This window comes from Cupressus sempervirens, chromosome 7, assembly GCF_028749045.1.
Source record: "Cupressus sempervirens isolate cs-2001-9-10 chromosome 7, ASM2874904v1, whole genome shotgun sequence".
NCBI classification, from domain to species: Eukaryota; Viridiplantae; Streptophyta; class Pinopsida; order Cupressales; family Cupressaceae; genus Cupressus; species Cupressus sempervirens.
The window spans coordinates 771881760-771887096 of NC_143124.1; the positions used below are offsets into that span (position 1 = coordinate 771881760).

A 5337-nucleotide genomic window follows, 5' to 3' on the forward strand; every position below is an offset into this window, starting at 1 on the left:
CCTCCCAAGCTTTCCAAATTCTCTTGATAATAAATGAGCCTTGTATGGGAACTGGCTCACGCATGATGAGAAGGGTTTGAAAACCAATCCTCTTCCATGCAGATCTATTAATAGGGAAGCTGAGATGCAATGGAAAACTAGAATCGTCCAAGCTTCATCTCTAGAAATAGCTCTAATAATTCATTTGGCACAAGAGCAAGGCCCTATTTTTGAGTGGAAAGCAAGCCAAGACCACCAAACTCTTTTGGGAGCCAATAAAATTCCCAAACAACTCTATGGAAACCATGATGATCAAAACTAGAAGCCTAGAGGAAATCTCTAAGAAAATGTTCTAGCTTAAGATATGAGGCTTTAGAGGGAGCCCAGTAGGAAGAATAGTACACATGGGTAGTCACCAGAATCTTAGAATAAATCTAAAATTTACCAGCAAGAGAGAGTGGCTTGGTGATCCAGTAATCAAGATTTTTGGTAATCTTAGCAAGCACAACATTCCAAAGCTCTAGTGGAGAAGCCTAAAAGGCAAAAGGAATGCCAAGAAAGTGAAAAATTTCTCCATGAGTGACCCATGCCCACCCAAACTGGCTGAGCCAAGGTGGAGCTGGCAAAAAAGACTAGCAGTAACAAAGCATCTTATGCCATTGAATGGCAGAGCCAGAGGCTTGACAAAAGGTGTCCAGGCAAGATAAAGTATTCTTGATATTTTCCTCCTCTTCAAGAAGAGTAAGGAAGGAGTCATTAGAAAAATGACCATTGACTAATTGAGAGGAAGATTTAGGCAAGGAAATACCACAAACTAGTCCTTCGGATATAGAATGAGCAAGCAAGTATCCAAAACATTCAATAGCAAGGACATAAAGTGCTAGAGGTAAAGGGCAACCTTGCCTAATTGAGAAAAAGATTCCAAAAGCCTTAGATTGCAAATTATTAATGGTAATGCAAGCATTAGCATCACCAATAAGCATCTCCATGGATTGAAGGAAATTGGGACCAAAACCCAGAGCTTGAATCATAGCTAAGATGAAGGGCCATTCAATGTAATCATAGGCTTTAGAAAAATATATCTTTAAAAAGATAGCCTTTTGCTTGGACTTGCAAGCCCATTCCATCCCTCCCTAGATAGCAATGATGTTGTCAAGAATGTACCTAGACTTGATGAAGCCAATTTTTTTAGGCCACACAATTAAAGGCAACATGTGCCTGATCTTGAGGGAGAGTGCTTTGGCAATAATCTTATAAGACACATTCAAAGGGTTGATGGGTCTCCAATTGCATATGTCCTATGAATCACCAACTTTAGGTATGAATTTGATATTTCTTTTATTTATAATGGCTCCTAAGCTTTTAGAATGATATGCTTCAAGATAGACTTTGTACAGATGAGGACCTATTTTCTCCTAGAGGTGTTTGTAAAATTGATAGGGAAATCCATCATACCCAGAGGACTTGTCATCTACCATGGAGAAGATTTCCTCTTTAAGGTTTCTAAGGGAAAGAAGTTGCTCACAGAAAGCACACTGCTCAACTGCTAAGCGGTTTGGAGTAACAAAGATACACTTTCTAAGAGCTTCCTCCTAAGCAACTGAATTTTCTTACAAAGCAAAGACATTCTCATAATGATGAATGAATGCTTGGAAGATGTCAAGGAGACTGGACAGAATAGTCATTCTCTATTTGATCTTTTTAATCCCAACATTGGTATGACAGGCTCATGGAGCATGAAAAAATTCCTTTGAGGCTTTATTGCCAACCTCCAACTAGTGGAGATGAGCCTTGATTTGAGCTCCTATTTTTACTTCTAGTGGTAGACATTTTTTTTAATTTGGTTCACTATTGATTGTTGTGATCTCTAATCAAAACTATTGTTGTTATAGATGAAATAATTTGAATTCTTGCCATGGATCATTCCTCCATTGTCATATGCTCATGTTTAATTGCATTCTCATGCTTTTCACTGATGATAAATTGCAATACCATAATGTGCCTACCATATGAAAGAGATGTTCTTCTTGCTATCAAAAGCTAGTTACATCCTTCACCTTTATTGCATTCGTGGCAAGACTTTAATTGTTGTGATTGGAGGGTAGTGGAATGTAGCTCTATTAGCCAATCATGTGGATGATTATTGGCATAGCCCATTTAATGGAATACTCGCTAGAGATTTGTTCAATTTAAAATAGTTGGAGCATCTAGATCTACCTATTATTTAGTGGTGTTCTACCTAAAGGTATGTTTAAGAAAACAATCTTTCATATTTTTTGCTTTCAGTTTCTTTCCCTTACTTTATTTTGAGTAGATTTTTTTGGGTCTAACATGTAGGTCTATTTTCCCTGAAAGAATTGAGACATCTAGATTTGAGCTTCAATTGTTTTAAATGTGAAATACCAAATTATTTTTCCTCTGTAAACAACTTAGCTTATCTCAGCTTGTACCAAAACAGGTTCAATGGTATAGTTCCAAAAGGTATTTTTTACAAAGTAGCCTATCATGTTTCACGATTGAGGCTTCCTCTTATAGAAATTTCAGTGGTTATCATTGTTGTTTACATGTGTAGGTTTATTTTCCCTGCAAGAATTGAGACATCTAGATTTGAGCTTCAATAGGTTCAAAGGTGAAATATTAGAGGGTTTTGCTTCCTTACATAGTTTAGAGTATCTCAACTTGTCTAGGGCCGGGTTCAATGGTTCAATTCCCTACCAATTGGGGGTACTCTCTTAGTTGGAAGTTTTGGACCTATTTATTACACACGCATATGATTTTGGAATAGATGTATATGTTAGTGGTGGGGAAGTACAGAGTGATAGTTTAGTGTGGACGAAAAAGTTGCAAATTGAAATATTTGTCCCTTAGTGGAGTAGTGTTGAATATGATAGGAAAACAATTGGAAGCACCCCTTTCTCATTTTCCTAATCTCTGAAAACTACACCTTTTAGACTACAAGCTTTCAGGGCACATTATTGGTGCTATACAAAAACTATCATTCCTTACCCACCTCGACTTGGTTCACAACAATTTTGAAGGACCAATACCACTGTGGTTAGGAAATATAACTACTTTGGTTTCGCTTTGGTTGTCTGAAAGTCCATTATTAAGTGGTTTGTTTCCCTTGAGTTTCTCTTGCCTGCCTTCTCTAAAAGTGCTTAGATTAGGGGGAGAAAACTTAAGTAGTGGAAATCTAAGTCAAATATTATGTGGGGAATGGTCTCAACTCAATGTCCTTTTTCTTTTAGGGTCTAATATAAAAGGAAGTATGCCACCTTGTATTGGAAATATCACCTCTCTTATTTATTTTGATTGACATATATGGAAAATATGGAAGGTCCTATCCCTTGTTCCATTGGAAATCTCTTAGGCCTACAATATTTGGGTTTTTATGACAATTCATTAAATGGAGAGATTCCACAATCACATTTGAATACTTTATCCCTCAGTGGAAATATGTTGGGTGGAAATATACCATCTGAGTTAGGTAATCTTTCCTCTTTGGTCAAATTAGATCTTTCTTTCAATTCTTTGAGTGGAAATATGCCATCTAAGTTAGGTAATCTTTCCTCTTGGGTAGAATTAGACCTATCCTCCAATGTTTTAAGTGGAAATATACCTTATAAGTTGGGAAGTCTTTCCTCCTTGGAGTATCTAGATCTTTCCTCTAATCAACTAATTTGTAGCATTCCTAATTCAATTAAAAGTCTTCTTGGTTTCATTTACATTACCCTATCTTCAAACAATCTTCAAGGAAACATTTCTCTTAGTTTTCTTTAAAAAATGACCAACCTTTCTAAACTTGATCTATCCTACAATGAATTAGCTATCACGACTAAACCAGATTGGATACCTACAATTTACCTTGGTTCCTTAAAGTTAGCCTCATGTAATATCGAGGGCATAATTCCACCATTCATTTCCACACAATATAGATTGTCTGATTTGGTTCTCTTCAATAATAGTCTATATGAATATATTATAGATTGTTTAGAGGTGCTTCCTTTGGCATATCTTAATTTGTCATACAATAACTTGCAAGGAAATGTTCCGTCAAGCTTGATTGCAAAAGGTTTGCAGAGTGTTGATTTGCACAGTAATATGTTACAAGGTCATCTTCCTTTTTATTTAGTATCAACATCAATCATGCAGCTATTGGATTTTTCTCAGAATAGATTCATAGGATTTATTCCAATAGATATTGGCAATCTTATACCATCCATTTAGTTTTTGTCACTTTCAACAAATGATCTACATGGTGATATACCTTCTTCAATTGGTCTTCTACAATATGTGGAGGTTTTAGATCTATTGAACAATAAATTATTTGGTAATTTAATACCATCAAGCATAATTAATTGTTCTAGTTTAACAAGATTAAACTTAGAAAGTACTAGATTAATGGGAGAGATACCATATCATATGGGAATGATAAGCAGACTTAGTTCACTTCACCTCAAGGACAATATGTTAAAGGGAAACTTTCCATCAAGCCTTAAGAACTATTCTAGCTTGCAAATTTTAGATTTGGCCAACAATCATTTTTCTAGGAACATATCATCTTGGTTGGGTCAGTTCTCTGAATTGATGATAGTGGTTTTGAGGTCTAACAAGTTTTAAGGAAACATTTCACATCAATTAAGCAATCTATCAAGTCTCCATGTTTTGGATATTTCACAAAATTATTTGATAGGTTCTATCCCACAACAATTAGCAACATTGAAAAGTATAAAGAATTCCAAAATGGGAAACTCACATGACAATGATGGTGGCTCTTACTATTACAAAGAAGAGATCCAAGTGTTCAACAAAGGATTAGAAATGGTGTATGTTAGTTTAGTGATGTTACTTATAACTTGCATTGATCTATCTGTAAATAATTTTTTAGGCAACATTCCTTTAATAATGGGGAATCTTAAAAGTCTTCACACATTGAACTTATCATATAATAGTCTTACAGGAGAGATTCCAAGTAGTTTTTGATTACTTGCAGAGTTAGAGTCACTTGACCTTTCAAAAAAAAAAACTAAAAGGAAGGATTCCAAATGAAATGTTACAAGTTTCCTATTTGATTTTTTTCATTATAGCCAAAAATAATATTTGTGGAAGAATACTAGAAGAAAATTAAATACATTCAATTCCACTTATTTCTTTGGAAACCCTAGTCTTTGTGGATTCCCAGTTAACAACAAATCTTGTGGATGTGGAGAGATGTCAAATTATAGCATACAAACCCCTTTTATTGAGAAAGAGGATAACGAGGAAGGAGAAATTCCATGGCACTAGTATGTAGAGTGGATGGCAAGTGTTTCTATTGGATTTTGCGGAGTATGTGGAATCTTGGCTGCAAAAAGACAT

The 5337-nt window shown here is 35.3% G+C and overlaps 1 pseudogene; it reads left to right on the forward strand.

Moving 5' to 3' along the window:
* Nucleotides 1–1616: 1616 nt before the first annotated feature.
* LOC149549600 (uncharacterized) lies at nucleotides 1617–5107 on the forward strand (annotated as a pseudogene).
* Nucleotides 5108–5337: the final 230 nt, after the last annotated feature.